At 42.5% G+C, this 12,372-nt stretch overlaps 1 pseudogene across 1 annotated transcript in view; it reads right to left on the reverse strand.

Annotated features, from left to right (window-relative positions):
- Positions 1-4,851: 4,851 nt before the first annotated feature.
- The window catches only part of LOC310922285 (STING ER exit protein-like), a 33,545-nt pseudogene continuing 26,024 nt past the window's right edge, over positions 4,852-12,372 (reverse strand). The window contains exon 7 of the transcript XR_014592768.1: positions 4,852-5,331. The product of XR_014592768.1 is annotated as an STING ER exit protein-like (transcript). The remainder of the gene's footprint in view (positions 5,332-12,372) is intronic.

Consider the following 12,372-nt stretch of genomic DNA (forward strand, 5'->3'; position numbering starts at 1 on the left):
GGATGCTCTCCTGGTCTTCTGCCCTTCAGATCAGTAAGTCTTCTCACTTCTCCCATGCCTTTGGTCCTTTCTGGCTGCCCAGGCCTGCTCAAAGCTGTTGATTTCAATCACTGAAACCAATCTCAATCACTGCCCAAGGCAGCTAAACAAGACCTTGTGTTGCAAAGGGCAAGAATTGTTTTTATTGCTGGAATCTAAGTGGAATCTAAGCAGGGCAGCCAGGCATGAGAGTGCAGCACCTTCCTGGTGCAGGTGGTGTTGGCTTGCCAGGGTCCCTGTGAGTGGGCATGTGCCTTCCTGATGGGAGACAGTCATGTGCCTCACAGTTGAGCCAACTGTCTTTGCTGATGATTTTCAACTGCCCCTGGGCTGCTGCAGTGTGAGATCCCCCACTGCCTGCTGTGGAAATGAAACAGGCTGTAAAGGTGAGATGTGAAGCAATGCCACAAGCAGTGGGCAGTGCTGGGGGCACAGGCAGCAGCTTAGCAGGGGATTGTGCCCTGGGGCAGCTTTACCAGGGAGCCCTCTCCTGTTGTACAAGTGCCAGCTTATTGATTAAGCACGCTCAGCCTCCTGCTGCTAAGTTCACCTGGATTTCAACGGCTGTTCTGAAATACTGCTGGTTGCTGAGTATGGGGCATCCTTTCCTAGCCTTTTCTCCACAGGAGATGCACAGCCAGGCCATTGGCACAATAAGGTAAGTACATATTTTCTTCCTGCACACAGTGGTTGGTGACTGAGGCACTGAGTTTGGCTGCTGTGCCAGGCTGCAAAGGAGCTGAGCTGGGGGATCCCTAAGTCCTTAAGATCTACAGATTGTGCACTGGACTTGGGATGCAGGGCTGGCACTGAGTGAAATGGGTTTGAGCTACCTGCCCTATTGACTGCTTTGGGGATTCAGGAAACAAGAATGTGTTCCATGGCTCTTTTTAGCTCTGACAGGTGGGAGATGCAGGGCAGAGCCCACAAGGGGTTTTTCCTGCACTCCACTGTTGGGTAGCACAGGCTGGTAGGCCTTCTGGGGTTTTAACCTCCCCCCTCCTGGCAGCTCCCTGAGAGCAGCTTTATCTGGGGACCAGGCTGGAGGGGTTCAGCTGCTGCTGTTGCCTGCCACAGGAGCACACTGTACAGGGATTAAGGGCTTTGTTCTTGTGGGGAAACTGAGGCATGAAAAAGGGACTGCCCCAAGAATGGCATGGATGGGGGTAGATTTTCCTTTTAAGTGTGATTCTGCTGTGGGAAGGGCTGAACATCACACATGTTGTGATTTCCTCTACAGGAGCTGTGTCCAGCCTGGTGTATCAGCTCCTTTGCTGGTGGGAAGGGATGAGTGAAAGCCTGTAATGCCACTTTTGTCTCAGCCCCTTGCCCAGCAGCCATAAATCCTAAGCTTAGGAGGTGTTGACGCAGCACAGCTGCATGGAGGATCATGTGACAAGCTTGTCAGTGGCTGGGGCAGGTGGTGATTGGTGCAGAAATGGTTGGAATGGCTCAGTGTGCATCAGCCTGCCCCAACTGGGCTGTGCCTGGCTGTGTGCTGAGTCTTGCAGTGGAGAGCATCCCACCCCAAGGACTTGACTTGTAAAAGACCAGCAGAGTGCCAGCTCATCCACTCCACTGTCCCCTTCAGCAATCATTGGGTCACTCCAGGCTCTGTCTCTGGGCTTTAGATGGAGCCAGGAGTGCCCCTGCCTATATGTCCTTGTCACTCTTGGCAGGCATTGCCCCAGCATCTGGTGCAGAGGGGCAGGGTAAAATGCATGGTGGTTTGGGCTATAGGGACAGAGCTAAGCTCACAATGCCTGCAGGGACACAGCTCCAGTTCTACATACCCTGGAGCCATACTGAGCTGCTGGAGGGGATAGTGGTTTTGGGAATGAGTTCTCAGGACCTGCCAAGGTTGCACACCAAGACTGGCAGCATCAGGGAGGTTCTGGGAGATGTCATCCCACCAGTGGTTTGCTGGTTGTTTCTTTCTGATCCTGTTGGGATTGATGGGAGTTACAGCCCTGGCTGCAGGCATGGGGATGGAGATTTTCTGGCTGACAACAAAAGAGAGATTGGCCACTGGTGCCTTGAAATCTACCCAAAACTCCACTATCTTGTGGCCAGCTAGGTTCATAAGGATTCTTCAGCAGGGAAAAAAGCTTCTATTCCATCCTTGGAGCCCAGCCCTGGAGCCCTTTAAACAAGCCCATAATTTTATATTTTTAAAATGCCTGGATGTGGCAAAGCCCCATGGGCTCTTTAGGATAGCACCAGCAAAAGCTGAGACTACTTCGATTCAGGCTGATCAGTTAGTGCTGCTCCCAAGCTGATCACTTTGTCATACACATTGTTTTGTATATTTATCAATGTGCATTTATCAATGCAACAGTCTAGGGAGTCAGAACGAGCCATCTGCACATCAGTCAGTGAGTAGAATAGCACAAACATGGAGCACAAGGAGAGCTGTAAGGGTTGACCAGAAACTTCCCTTCAGAGGGCAGGAAAGGAGGACTCTATGCTGCTCCCCAGGCACAGCTGGGATTAACAGGGAGAAGGCTGGATTCACTGTTACCACTTCTCTTAAGTGTTTAGAAATTGCGTGGAGGTTTTGTACAGGTTACGGGAAACCAGGCAGCATTGTTACATCCAGAGCTGTTCTGACATGGTAAATCAGACTAGGGTTTTGTGAAGGTGCTTGAAAACTGGTCTGGACTAAGTCATGAAATACAGTAAGTCTGGCCATGTGTGCCATTACTTTTGGAACAGATTCTCTCCTTCACTTTTATTTCACATTTTGTGACACCTCTGCATCTGGACAAGTTCTTACATAAATATGGTGCTCAGTTAAACAAACAAATCTATCACTTACCTGTATCTGCAGATTGATAAAAACAAATGTTGACTTTTGCAGTAACATGAAATCCGACTTTTCTTTGGTCTGAATTCTGCTACAGATTGCCCATTTGCTAGCAGGGTATGGGAAACCCTGCAGGACAGCTGGTTTTATCTATTACAACAGGACATTTCATCAATCGTTTGAACTTGGTGACCCTGCTTCCTGTTGCTACAGTCAGCTAATATATTTTAATTCATTTAGATCTAGAAATGAAAAACCCAACTTGATTTACACTGTTGTGAACTAGCTCTAGTTGAAGTAAGAAATACATAATAATGTATTGGGTCAGATTCTCTATGTTGGAGTTGTTTCAGCCATGGACTGCATAACTAGAGTATATCAAAAGCATCTCAGAAGCAGCAAGGTACTCCCCTTTCTGACTGGGTCCATGCACAAGTCCTGAGCCAAACTAGGCAGATTTCCAAACATGACAAACACTGATTGAACATGGACTGGCCTTCCAGAAGCTTGTGCTGTGCTGTCTCAAGGCTTCAGGTGGCAGCTGAGGAAGTTGATGGCAGTTGGTAACAGCTACTTTGGACAACTTGTGCTGAGCTGGGGCACTCACCAGATTTTCTTTGTGCCTCACCAAACTGCAAAGACAGTCCTATCCCCACTTGGTAGCCCCTTCACAGCCCATCCTCAGCCTTTTGTCACTCCCAGCCTTAACCCTGACAATAAATTACACCATCCCCAAGTTAGCTTGTTGTTCTGGTGTCACTTGAAGCAAGACCACACTTCATCCTTGGACAACTGGAGACTCAGCATCTGCATCTCAGCAGTTCTCACATGGTTCAAAACCTTTTTTCAGATGTCAGTCTTTTACTCTTGCTTGGGGAAAAAAATCTGAATTTTTATAGAGCGACTGCCGTTACCCCAGGCTCGGATCACTCCCAGAGGAACCCTGAGGCACTCACCTGGCTGGACTGTGCTACCACACTGGGAAAGGGGTTTGTGTATCCACGCACGTCTCCTGCCCTTCCCAAGTACTGCACACCACCAAGGGCCTCTGGCCACAGGCTTCTGGAAATAGGCTTCAGATTAGCAGGTGATGAGCAAGGAACAAGATCAACACTGCATGAGTTAACATGAACACCTGCTTACCAGCCTGGCATTAAATTTTCACAGGATCTACAGACTCATCTCTGTTAGCTCTGGGCAGACTTTACTCCCTGTTTTACTCCTTGTTTTCCTGAGAAAGAAAGGATAGATCCTTAGGTAAGCAGGTCTGAGTTTTCCCAGTCAGGGTTATAAAGCCAGATGGAAAACCTTTATTGATTATAGGAAGTTTTCCATAATAATTGTGGGAGATGGAAGCATCTTGTTCATTGCTCGCATTTTATGATGCATTTACTTGGTAGAGTAAGAACATCTCAGGAGAGGTATTTTAGTTCAAATCTGTAACATGGTATTTAGTTCAACATAGAGCAACAAAAACATGGGCTAGAGAGCACTGTTATTACATCATGCAAGAGGCACAAAGTACTATTACCCAAACAACGTACTTTAAAAAGTGGTGTGTAATGTTGTCTATCCAAGTCCTTAGTGGTCAGTACATTCAAAACAAATTTTCCTTCACATTTCACAACTCCAAATACTGATACTGTTTTGCCCAATGGGCTAGTTCAGATGTGCAGTTGTATTCTTTAATGATCACTGGCTGTATCAGTAACTTCCATGTATTTGAACTCATTAGTAGCAGTTTTTATTTACAGTAGTTTAAAACAGGCTTGGATTTTATATTCTTGTATGTGTTTGTTGTGACAATGTAATTCTGTTCAACTGCAGCCTTGTGATGTTCAGCAGGAGCTGAGACTGCAGTGCTGCAGCCCAGTCTGTGCTGCCTCTGGCAGGTCAGGGTGAGCAGCAGCACCATGCCCAAGGCATGCATTCCAGTCATTCCAGACTGTGTTGGAATAGCATGGCTCAGGCTGCTGCACCTTTTGGACACGTTTAAAATAACAAAATTAACAATAGGCATAGAGCTTACTTTTGTAAGGATTTCTTTGTTGTACAGTTACCTGTCGTTCTAATGTATTCAAGGAAACACACTTGAAAACTACAAAATAAAAAGACTAAAGGTGAACTTGGGAAGGCACTCAGCAAATATTTTCTTGAAAGTAAATATTCTACCTGGAACAGCCTGCTCATAACACTGGGTCTGTAGAGAACTGCAGTTTGAGCAAAGTCTCCAGTGCCATTGGAATTAAAACTGATACCCAGAGTATCACTTATACAGAGGGATACAGAGAGGTTCTCATCCTCCAAGCTGGCTGCAGCACAGTGCAACTCTTGAACATTGATACTTCTGCTTTGTTGACAGAATTATGATAGCTCTTGGTAGTTTTCTCCTGTCTCCGAATACCCAGTAGATACACAGCATTTCATTTGAACTGGTTATCAATCAGGGTTCCCTTCATCTTGGCTTTCTTGACTTCCAACTCAGCCTGAATAGGAAAATAAAGGCAGAATTAAATAATGTCTGGATAATTTTCCCTTCTGAAGGAGTTTGCAAGATCTTTATGCGAGTTTGTGGAGTTGAAGTTTTAATTTTGTGTTATAACTATTTTGTTTAGCATTATTACCTTAAGTTGCCTCACTATGGATGAATATCAAGTCTTGGTAATGTTTTTAAAGGCATGAGAAGATTTGGTATTATTTATGGACAAGTATAAATATTCATCAGAAAGGAAAAAATCCTAGAAAAACAATATAAACTTATGGATGGATAACAAGTTTTGGTAGTGTTCCTCGAGACATGAGAAAACTTGCTATCACCTATGGACAAATACCAAGTCTTAAGACTTAGTATTGCTTATGGATGGATATCAAGTTCTGGTAGTGTTTTCAAAGCATGAGTGTCCTGGTTTAGGATAAATTAGGGGAGAACCTCCAAAGGAATTCCCTAATAACAAAACCTCTACCACCCCTCCCCCAGCCCTGGGTTTGGGAAGGAATTTCTCGAACAAAGTGGAAAAAATTGGTTTATTGACAAATGAATAAACACCCCCCAACACAAGGGAAAAGAAAAAAAAAAAAGCTCAGGTTACTGTGAGGGGGAGGGCGCAGAGCTTCTTTCACGGCCCCGGAGATCCTCGGACTTCTCAGGTCAGGTCAGATCCGGTGCTGGTCCAAATCTTCGGGGGGGGGGGGGGGGGGGGGGGGGAAGGGGAAAAGAAAGGGAAAAGAAAAAAAAAACAGAAACTGCGAAAAAACAGGCAGCAGATGAAAAGCAGCGGCGAGCAAAGCAAAGCCAAGCAGCCGAGAGAGAGAGAGAGTGCCAGCCGAGCCAACAGCAAAAGTCCCAGCCCACCCCTGAAAGGGGACGGGGACGGGGACGGGACAGCTGTTAGACATAACAAGGTAGTCCATGATATGGGATAGGAGGCACCGTCAACCCAGAACAATGAGAGACTTGGTATCACTTACAGACGGTATACTTCCACAGTATACACCTATGGATGAATTTGTTATTGCTTATTTTAATAATATTAATCTTAAGTTTGCTTAAGTATATCTTTGTTAAACACATTAAGTTTCAAGGAAATTATACTATATTGTATTTTACTTTATAGTAGCAAAGGTTTTAAATGCTGCTAATTTTCTAATTTATGTATCTCAGTAACTTAGAAGTTATACCAATCCTAAGTTCTGTTAAATTGATTTCTAATTATGCTTTCATTTTATAGAAATTAAGTAATTAAGTTTAATATTGTCTATTTTATTTATTGTTATTAATTGTGTTGATTGTATTGTCTTGCTTTTGTAAGTGCCTGCAAAGATCCATATGGGAGTCTTCTTAAGTAAAAAAGAAATGGGGAATTATGGGAGATACCATTTTAGATTAGGGTGAGAAAAACTTTCCTCCCATGGGCCTTTGCAGACACATGTTAATATTTCTTAGGTTTCGTTGTTTCATTGGTTTGTTAAGTTTATGTAACCCTGTTACCATATATGCACACCTGCCAGAATGTTCTTCCTTCCCTTGGACCCCATTGGGTTATTTTTGCCACAGTACCACACTCCTGTAACCCCATTAGTACCCCTGGTTCTTGGCCACCCCTCTGCACCACTTTTCCCCATCCCTATTGGACCCTGACGTCAGGACCACCCCATTTGGTATATAACCCTGGATCCTTGGCCCCATTTTGGCTCTCATCCCTGGAACACATTTGAGGCTGTACCCACGATGCATGTGTCAACAATAAACAGCCCTCGGATTTTCAAATGGGACCCCATCTCTGTTGTATTTCTCTGGGGAATAGTTTTTTCCCCCAGGTCCCCTGGAGTCTGTGACCATATGGTCTGACCCTTCCTTCCCTTCTTGACTTCATTGGCTGAGGTCCAGCTATCTTTTTCCTGTGCAGTAGACTATATAATGCCCTGTTCTTCCTCGTTCTCCCTCTCTCCCTCTGGATCCCTTTGGGAATAAACGCCTTGGAATAATCCAGGGAAGAGCCTCTTTTGATATCTTTTGTCTTGTCCCTGGTATATTCTCTCCAAAGCCTCTCAAAGACTGAACTAGCCAAAGACCCCCAGGAGGCGGGCGGAGGGTAAATATATCAGTTGTCACTCAACGTCTGTTTTTATGAAATATTAAAAGCCCACGCAGTAGCTGGAGCCCCTATCTAGGGGTCTCAAAAGCTCTTGAGCAAATTCAACTACCCTGTCACCTATCCTGCCATTTTTGTGGGGCTGTGGGTGCTTGGGGGAGGGGCCAGGAGCTTGCCCCACACCAGAAGCAAGTCGGCCCCGGGACAGGGACTCTTGACGCAGCAGCAACGACAACCCACGGTACACAGGACAAGGTAAGACTCCATCATGTTGCGGCTACCCCAGGTATAGTCCCTGGCTGGGTGGGACGCCTGCCAGTGCGATCGTGGAAAGCGCGGCTGCTAGGGGCGCTAGGACCTGGCAGAAGCTGATTTGCATAAATCGCGTGGTTTTTTGCTGGCCGGAGCTCCGCGCAGCGGGGTCACTCCGACCGGCAGAACCTGCGTTTTCGGGGTTTTTCCAGCACGGATTGGGTCCCAGAAACCAGGCTACATCGGCTCAACCCTCCCCCACCCCCACCCCCCTCCTCCCCGTGCCCACGGAGAAGCGGCGCCGCGGTTCCCCACCCATATCTGCCTTATCAGCAGAGAGCACGGATCGGACAGGGTCGTGCTGTGGTTTTTTTTCGCGTCAGGAGGTAGATATTGGACAAATAGCCCTGTGAAAAACGAGGTTCACTTTTTGGTAAATTTTAAGAAATATGTTTAATAAAATAATTAAGACGAGATAAAAAAAGCCAAGTACGGCCGGCCGGGTGACTCGGCATTCAGCCAAGTCCACACTTTGCTATCTCAGAGACATTTTTTAAATACCCTTCTTATCACAATAGTTTATGAATATTCATATAAATCTATAAACTAGTTTCCATATTCCAGGAACTGTTTTGCATGGTCCCTCCTTGGGTCCGCCTTTTTAGAGCATGCGTGTTTTGTGGCTGTGTCTTTATTATCACCTCCAGCTTGGGCCTTGGTCCGTGCTTTCTGCAGGTGGTAGATGCTGATAGTTGGTGTATCAGTAGCAGAGTCTTCTTTACATGTTCACTGGATGTTATCCCAACCAAACAGACAGTTTAAGCATACTTATATCAACTACTCCCATTATATCTAATCTTCTTTTACCAATAGCAGAAATAAACTTATATCCTATATCCTTACTATCTTATTAATCATATAGCACACATCTTGCGAAAAGCCAATTTTATAATACACACATATAACAAACCCCACTCCTTCTTTTATAATTCATTTGGCTTTGAGCCATATTCTTTGTTTTCTAGCTTCCATTATTTCTTCTTATAGACACTTACTTTCTAATCAATCACCACTGGTCTTCAAGTTTTCCACAATTTAATATTTTCCCAATTATGAATACAACTATCTAATTTGGATGGGTTATAACAGTGACTGTCGATATGGGTATGTGTAATAAGAAAGGAACCTGGGTGTCTTTTCATATAGAACTTTCAATAGTATCTGTAGCATGATTTTGCCAATATCCTATAAGGCAAAAGACAAAGAATGAGTGAAGTGACAGAAAAAGGAATAACAGAGGTCTGGTATGGCTTATACCTCCACCCTCCATGCCTATGGGGTTGCTACCCACAGCAGGAGTATATGATCTTCTTGGTGGCAAGTACAGCAGCCAACCCAGTCTTGCCCTCTATTTCCTTGTCAATTCTTTTTGTTTGTTTGTTTGTTAGTTTTCAGACAAATTGCTTTTGACTTTTTTTTTTTTTTTTACCGTAATTCTCTCCACTGTTCCTCAGGTATTTCCCACTCAACAGGCACTGGTAATCCCCATTTACTGGGATATATGTACACATGCATCACTAAAAGGCAGTAAAGTCTTTTAATCCAAAGGCCAGCTGCAAAGCCTTTTTAGAACTGACAATTAATTATGCTGGCCAGAGCTGCACTTTGAGTAAAACTGCATCTTTAGTTCAGCTATTCCATGTACTGTGACTTTTCCGCATGATCATTTTACTGAAATTAGGGTGTCATCTTCCTCTCTGGGGAATCACTTCTGATACCATTTAATTTTTGAAAGCTTCCACCTTTTTAACTGTAACTAGGATTGAGGGACAGGTTAAAAAGAAATTTAAAGAGAGAGAAAAAAATCTACTCAACAAAAAAATAACTTTAACTACAGAGAGAAAGAAAAAAAAAAAACAACTTCAGAAACTTCTTTTACCTCTTTACTTCTTTCTTTTCTATTGAAGTATTTATGGACTAGTCTTAACTTGTTAACTTAATAAATATTCTGATGTTAGAGTTTTATCATATTGAAGGTTTCTGGTGGGCAGATCCTCTGCTCAGCCTATTCTTAGGGCAGGAAGACAATGAATTCTTGCTATTCTAGAAGATTTTCCTTCACTATTTAGGAGAACTTAGAAAGATACATACACTATAGGATTTATTTCTATCTAAGGCAAAAACACTCACTCAATTTGACATGCATTGATTTGAGAGATTAGATACTCCTTAGAAACTTCCATGAGAACCCCCTTTGACAATTAACACCACCAGTTTTATGAGTTAGGTCTCATCTGCAGCCAGCTGGAAAACTAAGAAAAAAACTTCCAAAACAGTTTCTGCAAAATTTATAGTAACTTATCAAGCAGGGAAATAAATGAAACTACTAGAAAAATTTTGCATATACCACAATAGTATTTCCAAGCAGCAAGTATTTTGTCATTCATACTATCTCTCCTTATATTCCACAAGAAAATCTGACATCTTCTTATATAAAAAAGAAAACCAAAACACCTTCAAAAGTTTCTTAACAAAGACACACAAAGAACTGCCCAAAAAAAGAGAAAAAAAAAACTAAAAAAAAAACTTCTCAACCAATACCTACATCTCAACCTCTGTCTAAGAGGCGAATGACAAAGTTTTTCCACCTTATAAAGTTATATAATCAGTACCTTAAATTATTTTTGATCCACCCACTTGAAGAGCAAATCTTTATATCTCTTCTCGTGACTTCTAAATAGTAGAAGAAAAATTTGCTCTTGAGAATAAACCTGACAGAACTAGATTTCTATCAGTAATTATCTGTACCTTTTTGTGGGGACAACACTGCCAGCATAACTCAAGAATGTCCCCTATTGGTTACAAATATCTGCATGTTTGTGTGTGCATACAAAGGAATCACAGCTACTGTATTAACTTTGACACAGTACCAGTTTAGTTGAAAACTCTTTCCTTAATTCCCACTCTGCCGGGTAGTAGTTCACCCTATATTTTGTGAGCACTAACATATCCTCTTGGTATTTCACACAGGCGCTCTTCTCTGCCCTCCTTCTTTAAACAAAACAGATTAATAAGTAATAAAATGTCTTTAAGTTAGTATGAAAGAAGTACCTTAAACACACACAAAAACAGAAAAAATAAAAGAGGCAAAAACATATTGTTTGTTCTGTAAGACATAAAACCTAAAATAAATTAGCCAAAATGTTAGGGATGTGGAGCCCGTCTTCTTCTTGTGATTTTCATGTACCTGCAATATTATACAGTGGAGTGACATAAACACTTTCAAAAAACAATATTACATATTTCAATTTTAATTCCCCACACTAGAATTACTTGAAAGTCCATTTCCTTTGTAGCTGTGAAGAAACAGAGGTAGCTTTTGACAGACCGGACTGATTTTTAGGTGTTATGCAGAGAAGTAAAACAGAGAAAGTCCTTTGTCCATAACTTCCAAATTTACTTGAGTCTTTTCCAGTTCATGACCACTCAGCTCTGTTTAAAATTCAACTTTGTATCACCTGGTTTAGATGCTACAGTTCATCTTTGGGTTCTTACACCGGTCTCTTGATTTTGCTGATGTTAATTCAAAACTTGCAGCTTTAGTTTTTCAGCCATACCGCAGCTTCAGTTGCCTGCAATACCTGAAAAAGCATCTTCCCACTGTGGGGTTAAAGAACTTCCTCTCCCATTTTTGCAATTGTAAAACTATACCCTCTTAACATTAATTTCTCTTTATTTCATAATTTAAACATTATCTCATAGGGTGTTACTTTCAGGTTCCAATCTGGGTTGCATCTGGACTCCCAACATACATTTTACTCGTGGCATTTGAGCATTAATTTTGTTTAAAAATTTTCCCAATAACAAAAGATCTAATTTCATCCATAATTCCTTCTTCTTCTAATTCCTTCTTATCAAACACCAGAACTCTCACAACTCTTTTGACTCCAATCTCCTGTTCCATTAAAACTATTCCTTCCTATTTCTGAGGTCACTCCCCCCAGCATTTGATGTCTTATAGCTATCTCTTTAGGCAATTTCAGTGCACTCCCAAAAAACCAAAACCCAAACCAAACAAAAACAACTTCTAAGACCTCTAAGAATTTCCAAAATTCTCAAAAAACCTTTCAAGACCTCTAACATAAGACTCTCCAAGCTTCTGTCCCACCTTCAGGATTCCATCCAGTCACTGCCTGGTCTCCTCTCTGCCATCCAACAGCCCGAACACCACCCCCTCCCTTTTTCCCCCGAGGCACAGAAAATTCATCAGCTCAGCAGCACAGCACCATGTGCTGCATACACCATCTTTCAAAACAAAAACTCCTATTTTACTTCAGCAGTCTATATTACACATACATTCACTCAAGAACAACAATAACAACAACAATAAAAACTCTTCAAAATGAATTTCCCCATTAATCTGCAAAACTGCACCAATCCTCTTTTTAAACAGCCCTCTTCTTCTCCCAGTCTTTCCCAGGTATGCATTATTCCCCAACCAGTAAACATTTTACACCTTTTTTTTTTAGGTCACATTCTTTTCTTTAAGATTTACTTACAAACCATCAATACATTTTCTCTCTTTTTCTAAGAGGGTTTTTTTTTTCTTTTGCCAAACTTTCATTATTCTTCTGCTATAGCCTTCATTCCCAATAATATTCTTAGATCTTTTCCCAACACATT

The sequence above is a fragment of the Zosterops lateralis genome, assembly GCF_965231275.1.
Source record: "Zosterops lateralis genome assembly, chromosome: W".
Lineage (NCBI taxonomy): Eukaryota > Metazoa > Chordata > Aves > Passeriformes > Zosteropidae > Zosterops > Zosterops lateralis.